This window comes from Ctenocephalides felis, unplaced genomic scaffold, assembly GCF_003426905.1.
Source record: "Ctenocephalides felis isolate EL2017-DRISC unplaced genomic scaffold, ASM342690v1 CF-g0.4_SCAFFOLD_03199, whole genome shotgun sequence".
Taxonomy (NCBI): Eukaryota; Metazoa; Arthropoda; class Insecta; order Siphonaptera; family Pulicidae; genus Ctenocephalides; species Ctenocephalides felis.
In genome coordinates this window covers 70182-81952 of record NW_020539353.1, presented here as the reverse complement: position 1 = coordinate 81952, position 11771 = coordinate 70182, and positions in this window count along the sequence as shown.

Here is an 11771-nt window from a genome sequence, read left to right as displayed (position 1 = left end):
CACCAATATTGTAGATTGTGGAAGTTCTGCCAATAATGGCACCAGTAGTACAGAGATACCAAAAAATATACCCTTTTACGCAACTGAAATTTATTTGGATGGTAATAATTTCCAGAAACTTGACCAACCATGTTTTTATTGGACGCAAAAACTTGCAAAAGTTGTATTTGAACTCGAGCAACGTCGAGGTGATTAGTAATGAAACTTTTGCTGGTTTACTCAACTTGCAAACTTTGGACTTGTCTAATAATAAACTACAAGTGTTTGAGGGTTTTGATTTGTTAACTTGGAACGCGTTAAAAGAACTATATTTACAAAATAATCAGTTAACCCATATTGATAACACAACTTTCAAGGGCTTGACCAGTCTGGAGGTTTTAAGACTGGATGGCAACAAATTAGTCAACTTCGTTACTTGACTTGAACATGAAAACCATGCAAAAAATTTGGCTAGGTTCAAACCAGTATGCATGCTGTTGCAAAAACTTGCAAAAAATCGCTAGTTTTGTCCAAAACAACCTGCTAAAAATCCAAGACTTATCCAATTTACACTGCGTTTCAGGTGGCGTCATCCAACGTTTAAACATCGAATCCGACAAAAACGTTTGCTCAGAATTCTACGTCAAAAACAATGAAATTTCACAAGACTACATCTACTTACTAGCCACTGTACTCATTCTATTCCTTCTAGTAATCTTCAGCATCCTACTATGCTTTGTTTTTAGAAAAAGTTTGAAAATCTGTCTGCACTCCAAATTGGTGTCACCTTATTCGACCAACCATTTGGTGTCACCTTATTCGACCAACCAGAATTCGAGAACTTGTTGTACGATTGTAATGATTTTGTACAGTGAAAAGGATTTGGAGTATTTGCAGAAGTATGTTTTGGTGAATTTGAAGGATAAGTTTAAGATTTGTTTGTTGCATCGTGTGATGGACAAGGTACAAGTGTCCAAGAGAATTCTGAGAACTCCAAACGCCTAGTTTTGATTTTAACGCGCAAACTTTTTGCAAACTGAGTGGATTTAAACCGAATTTGCGCCAGGTTTTTAGAAATTTAGCAATCCAAACGTCTGGTAGTATTAAAGACCAGGAAGAAAAACTACACAGGCATGACCTGGATGAAGACTTCAAACCCTTTTTGAAGACTGCTAAAGATGTGATATCCACTGATGATAAAAACTTTACAAAAACGCTTGCTGTACAATTTACCGAAAGTGGTAAGAATTTGCAGCAGCTGCAAAATCTGACAGCAACTACTTATACTTTAGAGAATAACACGACAACAGGTGCCATTAGGCAACAGAATTGTGTCAACGTAAACGCCAAGGCTGATATGTACGATTTTGAAAAACTACGAAGAAAACAATTACTCGTCTGCGACGACTTGTACACCTTCTCCAAAATTTGCCAAAAAGAAAAATGAGGAAGTTCCAGGAAAAGGAAAAAACTTACAAGCAACGTCCAAATTCCTCAAATGCCACTGAACACATCTACTCCAGCATAGACTCGGATTATTCCACCTTTAGAACGAAGAAATCTACGCCAAAATAACTTCGATCCAAATTTCGGTCAGCATCCTCCTAATTTTGGTCAACTGCCTCCGAATTTGGACAAGTTCCTCCGCCTAATTTTAGGCAAATCGACCCTAGTTGGGTGGGTCAATTCACGCCCAATAGGGCGAATAGTCCTAATAATTTCTTGGATAGGCAGTCGCCCAATTTTATGAATCAGAATTTAATCATAGTTTAAGACAGGCCAGTCAGAGGGGCAGGGGGGCGGTGATAATTCTAGGCATGTCCAGGCTTATCTGGTCTGAATTAAGGATAAAAAAATTAGGGAAAGGGAAATTTTGCCAAGGGAAGTATGGATGGATTTGATGGGTACGATGATTGAGCCTAAATTTGTTTTAAACTGGTAAAATAGGTTGTCGAGGAAGCCTAAATATTTTTATGTCTGTAGGTTTCGTTTTGGCTTTCAGGATTTAGAGCCAAAATTTCTGGCCAAATCTTTTCGTGCCCCAAAATTTTGGAGTCAACAAGCCTAATTGTTCCTGGTTTTTGTTCAGTTTTGAATCAGTTGATCAGGTTTGTCCAGTTTCATAGATTTTATGACTTAGACATCTTGTAATAGGTTTCAGGATTTAGAAAGATAAATTCAAGCCTAAAATTTTACACTAATCCGAGATCTAGATTCAAGTTTCGAATAAATGAAACAATTTAAAATAAAAATAAAACATTTATTAAATTAAAAAAAAATATTAGATACATCCTTGATGATATCAATTTTAGTTTTAAAAACAATTAAGCTAAGCCGCGAGTATTTTCTATTTCGAGTAGTTTCAATTAATTAATTTTAAAAATCCTAATTATTTTTTTGTTTGATAAAATGTGATTTCAAAAATATTTAAATATCTTCAATTTCCTTGACTGTCCATTCATCTATAGTTATAGAAAATTTTTCTCCTTTATTTTTCATACAGTTTATTTCATTTATAGTTTCATGTTTCATAGATTTGTAAAAGTTGTAAATAAGTTCCATAACTCTAGAATTATTCTGTGGTAAGCAATTTCGTTTTTGTAATGACTCTCTTATAAACGAGCTATTTATTATGCAATTAATTGATAGTCCATCTAATGCAGCGAGCTTTGACACTATTTCTTTTAACCTAGTTTTTTTCACAAAATTAAAAATAAGTGGTTGTGTACATGTTTGCAAAGTCGAGCCGGCATCTGACAATTTTTTTTCGTTTTTTTATCGTGTACTGTTTTCAAATGATTATGTATATTGCTTGTGCTTGATCCTTTGCAAGAAAGCATTTTATTGCAATAAATATAACGCGCTTTTTCTTTGTCTACTTTTTTGAAATAATTCCACACGTCTGACATTTTAGACTACAAAAATATAAACAGTTTAAATAATAATATATTTTTTATGATAATAAAATATGTTATCTACTAACATTTTGTATTATATCTGTATGAAATATCGATTAATGCCACTGAACACTGAATACTGAACTTAAAAACTGCACATAAAGAAACAAGAAGTCCATTGATCTGAATTAATATAAACACTCGTATAAACATTAGAATTAATATACGAGTATATGTTGCGGTAAATGTGCACTCTCGGTGAATGTCCCCAAAACGCTAGGTGAATGTGGCGTGTTCTCAAACAATCAAATTAAAACAATGGTGGTACGTGCGTACTTGGATCGGTCTTATGAACATCTAGCGTGTTTGACGCATGCGCAATAAAGACTATGCGCGAAATACGTCAAGCATGTTACAAATTTTGTACCAAAATGGTGTTATGGTGATAAATGATTAATAACATTCTGTTGAAGATTTGTTCATTTTGATCAAGATATATAATAGTAGTTGAATAGTAAAGTAGTGAATAGTGAATAGTGATAACTGAATAGTTAATAGTAAATAGTGAATAGATATTAGCAAATAGGAAATCATTATTAGTAAATAGTGAATTAAGAATAGTTAAATAGGTAATAGTTAATGGTTAAATAGTTAATAGTTATTAATTAAATAGTTAATAGTTCATAGTTAATAGTTAATAAATAAATTGTTAATTGATCAATAGTAATAAACAATGGGTATTAATATGCATATGACTAAAATAATTAATATAAATATGAATATAAATATAAATATAAATATAAATATAAATATAAATATAAATATAAATATAAATATAAATATAAATATAAATATAAATATAAATATAAATATAAATATGAATATAAATAGAATATAAATATAAATATAAATATAAATATAAATATAAATATAAATATAAATATAAATATAAATATAAATATAAATATAAATATAAATATAAATATAAATATGAATATAAATATGAATATAAATATGAATATAAATATGAATATAAATATGAATATGAATATAAATATGAATATAAATATAAATATAAATATGAATATAAATATGAATATGAATATAAATATGAATATAAATATAAATATATGAATTAGTATTTTACCCGCATGTGCGCACGCGCGCGAGTTGAACTCACATTCGCCAAATGAGCCGGTAAATGTGCACATTCACCGGTGAATGTGCACATTCACCGAAATATGCACATTTACCGTAACATATACATTAGACAAAAGATAATACAAAACCTTTCTGGGAACCATGGCAGACTGATAAGATTCCAAACGCTTTTGAACCGATATGATTCCAAGAATCAAAACGCTTCTATATAATTTTTATATTTGGCTATATTTGTCATTTACACATGGATATATTATTAAGTTAAAATTAGGCTAGAATACATTAGGCTGGTAGTTTACTATTTTTTATTTTAAAAATGGGTGGGGAAGACGGCAAGGACCTTCCAATTCGCATATATTTCGCGTTTTTCCGCAATTATTTAATATTAATTCATATAACAATACTTAATACACAAATTTATGAACTTTATAAGTGCACTCCTCTATAAGCTTCATAGTGCTGGGAACCTATGAAGTTAAAGTATTTACATGGTGGATCTTAGGGGGATACATTATGTAAATACTTTTTTTCTTTTTTCTTTGTTTTTCCTTTTTTTTTCTTCTCTTAATTACAAAATTACCATAGTACATTACAATTTTTCCTTTAATTTCTAACAGGTTCTTGCATCGTCTACGGTTTTTTTCTAAAGAACATCTTCATATACATTTAATCATCTCGTAGGGTATTTTTCATGTTATATTCGTATCATTTAAGTTGGGCTTAGTAAATTAGCTTAGTTAATTAATTTAAGTTATTTTGTAAGTGGACTAGGGCTGTACACAATTTGTACGGCGACACGACATTAAAAAAAAAGCGCCTGGCAACTATACCTCCTGGGTGGTGTGAAAAATAGTTGCATCTTAGCTATAAGTATAATAATTATCAATTTAATTATTTTATTAATTATATTTAATTAATATATAAATGTGTAATGAAAATTGTACAATACGCTGCTGTTAAATGTCCAAACATTCAATATAATAAAACTTTTAAAATAATCTTTGTTTTTCAATCTGAAAACCTCCAATTTTTTTCAGGTAAAATTAATATTTAATGAATAATTTAATTTTTTTTAAATTTTATTACGTTTTGAACAAGTGTGTTGTTTGGATAATAATATCATATTATTATGGGTTATAATATTATGTCCAATTGTATTTTTTTCCCTCATTTTTTTTTATTTTGAATTTTATTTTACTAATATAGAACTAACCTGATTTTCAGTACTTGTAACATATTACTATTAGTAATAGGAGAATTATAATTGGACATAATATTATAATCCATAATAATATAATAATATTATTGATTTTGCAATATTTTGTCATAAAATATTGGTTCGATACCATAAAAATATCAGCGTTCCATTGCTGCATATTTTCATCACATAATTATTGAATCGTTACTGATGATTTAATTATTTAAATTGAAACTTATTCAAAAGTTAGTTTAATAATTTGCTTGCTTTTTTGTGCTGAGATTAGTCCTAAGAAAAAGTATTTGCCACAGTAACCGGTATGCCAAAATAAATGATAGAGTATATTCTGAACTTTTTTAATTAATCTAATCTTGTAAAAATTTAATTATTGAAAATGCACTTTAGTATGAATTCATATAATCTGTTAATGGTTGTTTACAAATTTCAACATTTTTAATACATATTTATATTTATAAATAGCTTGTTTTTAATAAATAAATTTATTCAACTTACATTGATTGTCTATTTCAAAATTAATGACACTCTTAAGCTATATGTTATTTACAATTTCAAGATACAATAATGAAAATCATAATTTTTTTCTCGTTTACTATGGATATTTATTTAGAATTTTTTTTTACCTAGGAATAAAAATCTTGAACTAGAATTTATTTCGATTGTTTTTAAATTTATTATCCTTAGCTTTAAATTTTATTACATCTTAATTTTTTAAAAAGTTTTTTTTTACAGGAATGTATATCAAGCAAATGTTTAAAAAATATCAATCTATGAAAAACGTCAGTATAATTTTATCACCTAAATTATTTCTAATATAGCAAATTAATTCAAAATGTTCTAAAGTAGTAAAACTTTCAATTCTGTTTTCTTTTGTTATTTATATTTATTTAAAACAGCATTTTGATTTTACTTATTTTGTTAAAAATAGGAATAGAAATCTTACGTAATTTTTTATTTTTTTTTATCGTAGGTCATTTTACAGACAATATTATCTAGTTTAACGAGATTTTTTTTTTTAAATGTCATCCACGTAGAAGCCCGAAATTACTGCAGCAGTGAAGGACCTTTTTTTTCGCGCCGTTAGAGATCGACTATAACTTAAAAAATATTTAATTTTTTTCTTCAAAAATTTTACTATCTATTCTTAAAACATGTGTAAATATATTCCTGAAATTTTGAAATGATTGATAAAGTATTTTTTTAATATAAATTCCCAAAAATCACCTTTTTTTAGGCGGTTACACTAGTTGTGCCCATTAAAAATGTAAAGTTTAGCCGTTTTCGAGTTTTAGCGGATCATTTCCTCGAGAGCTCCATTTTTATATATAAGATATATATATATATATATATATATATATATATATATATATGATTTGTATTTTTCCTTTTAGTTAGTAAATGGCGTAGTTCAAGAAAGCTTTTGAGTCCTGCATTTAATTTGAAGTTGCTAGAAGGATTTGTTCTGGTTTTCCAGCAACAAAACAAAGTAAAAATATAGAAGTAAATAAATAAAAGAGATTATTTTTATTGTAACAGTATAAAAATGAAATTTTAAGATAAATGTCATAAATAATATTTTGTATTGTGTTTAGTTACATCACTAGAAGTGAAGTTTGAAAATGATTTATATCCAATTTATTCCTTACAAACTTGTTTGAAAATTTTGGAATCTTTTAAAAATGATTGAAAGTTCCTGAAGGAGTTTTTATTAAAGCTTGATAGATACGTTATTTTTAGGATCTTATTTACGAAAATCAATTATTGAACGATTAAATTTTGTATTCAAATTTCGCGCCGCTCTATAACGGCCTCTCCCACTAGGGTTTCTAAACACCGGATAACAAAGTGCTGAGAAAGCTGGCTGAAGTTAGCTGTAACACATTACAGATTTGTCAAATCTTTTGCACTGTGCTTTCAACTTTTTTATGTTGGATTCGCTGTTACGATTACTCCATTACTATAATTTTTTTTTCGGCGTGCTTATTGTGTAACTCGGTCGTCTCGTATTTTATATTTTTTATTCGCGTTTTCTTTCATTACGTTTTTTTGCTACGTGTACTAATCATTTTGTGCTTTTGTTGATTGTGCGCTATTTTATTTCTTTACATTTCATATTTGTTGTTTTATTGCGGGATTCAAGAGCTTCTATAGGGAATAAGGTTAGTTTCTTTTCAGCAAGAGACGCGAGTTTTTTCATCTCATTAGTTTTTAGTTTCATTCTATTTTCAGCCCCTATCACTTTTATTGATTAATTTACTTTATTCACTTAGATTCTTAACTTTAGTTTAATCACTTAGATTATTACATTAATTTTACTGCGATGTGAAACATGTATGATATGCTTTCATACATACTCTTGCACTTGCATAGATTATGTGGTAAGATCCATCATTTGCCAACATATTCATGCATGTGTAAGAGTATTTCCAATTGATACTGGATACAGACGTGCGGTTCTGGAAGAAGTGATGCACGAAAAATCTGAACAGTTGACAGACTTAGAAGAATCACACAATGAAATTGACAAAGAACCAGAAGATTAGATCTCTACTATGTTAAAACTAACTGGCGAAATTGAAAATGCCATAAAAAATGGACAGGTTGTTGATAGTGCACTATGCATAAAAAATTTAAGCACAATTTAATGCACAATCCTAAACCAAATGTCCTCATTTAAAGAAAGTAATGGAGTTCGCACAAATAAAAAAATGGAGTGTCAAAGAATGAATGCAAATAACAAGAAGGCTTAAATTGCTATTTAAATTATTTAATTTATTTATATTTGATTTATTTATTTATTTATTTATTTATTTTAGTTATATTGTGAAGCAATCAATCTATTGCAATATTTTATATTGTCCTTTCGACAAATCGAAAGTGATGAGAGTATCAAAAAGAGATGATAAAGACAACAACATTTGTGACTGATGATACACCAGCATATTTCAATGTTTGGTCCCATGTCATGGGAACACCAGAAAATAAATTGTTATGCATATTTTAATATAAGGGAAGAAGAAGAATGCAGATGGTTGATGACTTACGAGAAAAGCGGAAAATGTATTCTATGTGTACGCATACACCACATAAACAGGTATGTATACATTCATACAGAGGGAACTGGTTTTATTCTCTTAAATATAATAACAATTAGGAAAAGAAACTATGGTGCAAGGCATCGTACCTTAAGGCAAATTGCTGGAACTTTTTGCACCGGAATTAAATATTCGAGGGAAAAAAAATCAGTAATCAATAAATATTGATTTTTGATTATAATAATTGTTTTAAACATTTTCAAATAGGTAATTATAATCCTATGTATTTTATATACATCTTTTTTTTTTGTAAGCTATGCCCAAATGTTCAGAAAACTTTGAAACGTAAAGATAGGACTGATTAGTTCAATGACAATTAAGTCAAATGATAAATTGACTGGTTGGTTGATTTATAAAAATCTATAATAATGTAATAGTTTTTAAATTGTAAATATGATATTTCTTTTCATATTATGGTAATAGGTTTTGAATTGTCAATATGATTTATTTATTGTTACTTTACAGTAATAGGTTTTGAATTGTAAATATGATATTAATTGTTACATTACGGTGATACGTTTTGAATTGTCGATATATTTTTTATTTATTATTACATTATGGTTTTAATTGTGGTATTTTCATTGTAAATATGATTTATTTATTATTACATTTTATAGTGATAGGTTTTAAATTGTGAATATTTGATTTATTTATTATAACATTACTAATAGTAAGTTTTGAATCATGAAGAATTGTGTTTGACTGGTATGTGGTTGTGTGTTATATTGGTATGTGGTACAATTTGTTTTCTAATTTTCTTTCACGCCATGCTTTACTCATTAATATTAACATTGTGTAAATAGATTTTAACTCATAAACTATTTATTGTAAATAACTATATATTTAATTCACATTTAATAAAAAATATTACCACAATTATGCTTTCTTTTTTTTAAAAAAAATAGCTTTGTTTCAGTAGCAAAATGATGTGATCTAATAGTTTTCAGTTATTCAATGTTGCATCCTACAGTTTAAACTACTGTTAAACACTGGAACAGTCCTGGATTTGAATAATGCACTTATTCTGATAATAAACATGGTGTTCTAAAATTCAATCATTTGTAGTCAACAATATTTGAAGTTTTCAACAATTATATTGCACACTAGTATGGAACATGGATATAAGAAATGGTAAAAAAATTTAATTTTGATATTGTATCATACACGTAGTCTTGATATAATAAATACGAAAGATTGTAAATGTAGCAGTATTTGGCTTACATAATTATACATTTTTGTGATCAAGCAAATTTATGCACACAAAATAGTTCACGTTTACCAGTGTTCTTCAATTGAAATCTACCATACATAACAAAAATCCAATATTGCAACAAATTTCTGACTGAATTAAAAATTATTACTAAACACCAAAATAAGAAATTGAGGTTAAGTTTCGACAGTTGCGACAAATGTTGTGACATATATGAATGCTCTGCTGTTGGTATGCCTCAGAAGAATTTCTGATTTTTTGAATGTTGGTACCGTGATTTTTTCGTTTCAGCACTTTGTTAATCCGGTGCTTAGAGCCGTGTCTCTCCCACTACAGGAGTGTCATTATACAGTGATGGTTTCACACCGTTTGACACATGTTTGACATCGCTCAGCATACTCAGGGTGCATTCGACTTGGACGCTTACGCGCTGTGAGCGCTCACGCTTATAAGCACGAATTTTTAGCGTTCGACTTGGCCGATAAGCGCCTAGAAGCGCTCAGAATCGATAACTAAATTCCGTTCGTTTTGGAAACTGTGAGCGTCAATAAGCATCAAAATGGCGGCAACTGTCTGTCAAATAATAAATAATTTATTAGAAATTTTTATTTGTTTCTGAATCAAATAGATCAACAGAAAATGATTGTAATGCACAGCTCGCCATTTTTGCGTACTTATTGAACTGAGAATTGAACTATGAATAAATGAAATTAGGATTAGATTATGCATTCCATGCATTCGTTTTGATAAACGGCCATGACACTTTCACGCGCCTCACCTCCGTGGCGTGAGCGCGTTTGAGCGCAAAATATGTGCTACGAACATGCTACGATGATGCTACGAGCGTACTTATGTGACACTCACAGCGCCAAGTCGAACGATGAAAGCGCGCTCACGGCGCGCTCACAGCGCGTAAGCGTCCAAGTCGAATGCACCCTAAATAAAATCACTTCATACAAGTAACACATAAAATTTAAGATGGCGTCGAATTAACTGCATTTAACATAAACCATTTGCCCGTTGTTTAAAACAACATTTAAACTATATATTATTAATAGTTAATCAATAGTAATTTATTAAAAGTAATTTATTAGTAGTTAATAAATAGTAATTTTCAATAATTAGTCATTTTATTCATCATAATTTGTCATAATTTTTGTTTAACTATTCAAAATAACTTCACACTAGTGAATTTCGAGAATTCGAAATGGCGTTGAATTAACTGCAAAGAATGTAAATACAGTTAAACATTTTACCCTTTGTTAAAATCAGCACAAAAGTACAATATAAATATACTAAAAACTATTAATAAATAATTATTTCACAATATATTTATCAAAATGGAGTCGCAATTAAATCCAGAACATTTTTGCCACTTATCAAATTAAATTATTCTATATTAAGTTATTATATTCTGCAAAGTTTTAATAAAATGCTTCTTAATAAATTACGAAATTATATTTCTCGCAACTCGAGGATACTTAAGACAGAAAATTAAGATTAATTGAGATCTTTCAAGGATCTTAAAAGAAATTATATAATATATAATTGCTTTATATTTATCACTATAAATATATATAATATAAAAGTATATTTATCAATTTGTGGTATTAAATAAATGTTGCCTGTTGTCTGGTACGGAACCTTATGGGGTTTTGTATTAGGATAGGTGTAAAGTACTCGTCGAGACCTTTCATCTGATACCCCACATGCCTATATTTGAAGTAAAACTTGTTAACTCGAGTTCTGCAACCCATTGGTTTACTTTTTATTAAATCTTTTGTAACTTTTGAACCGTTTGTGCAAATTGAATGAAATATTCAAAAATATTGTCTATTATATTTTCTAATACAGTTTTATTGTACAGGAACGTAGTGTACTTGAAATAGCAAAATTTGATATTAGAAATTAAATAAATGTCTTGTACGGAACCCTGTTGCTTTGTATACTTTTTAAATACGATTTTTGGAAAGCGCTCGTCGGGACCTTTCATTTGATACCCTACATGTTTATAATTGAAGTAAAACTTTTTAGCTCCTTTTAGACCCGCTGTACTGCTTATAGTACGGCAACATTAACAGTTGTAATTTCTTAGTACATTTATTGTATCTCTTGTAACTTTTGAACAGTTTGTCCAAATTTTGTGAAATATTCGGCGAATTTGTACTAAAACAAATACTCTTTAACATTTTCTAACATGTCAAGTTCATACA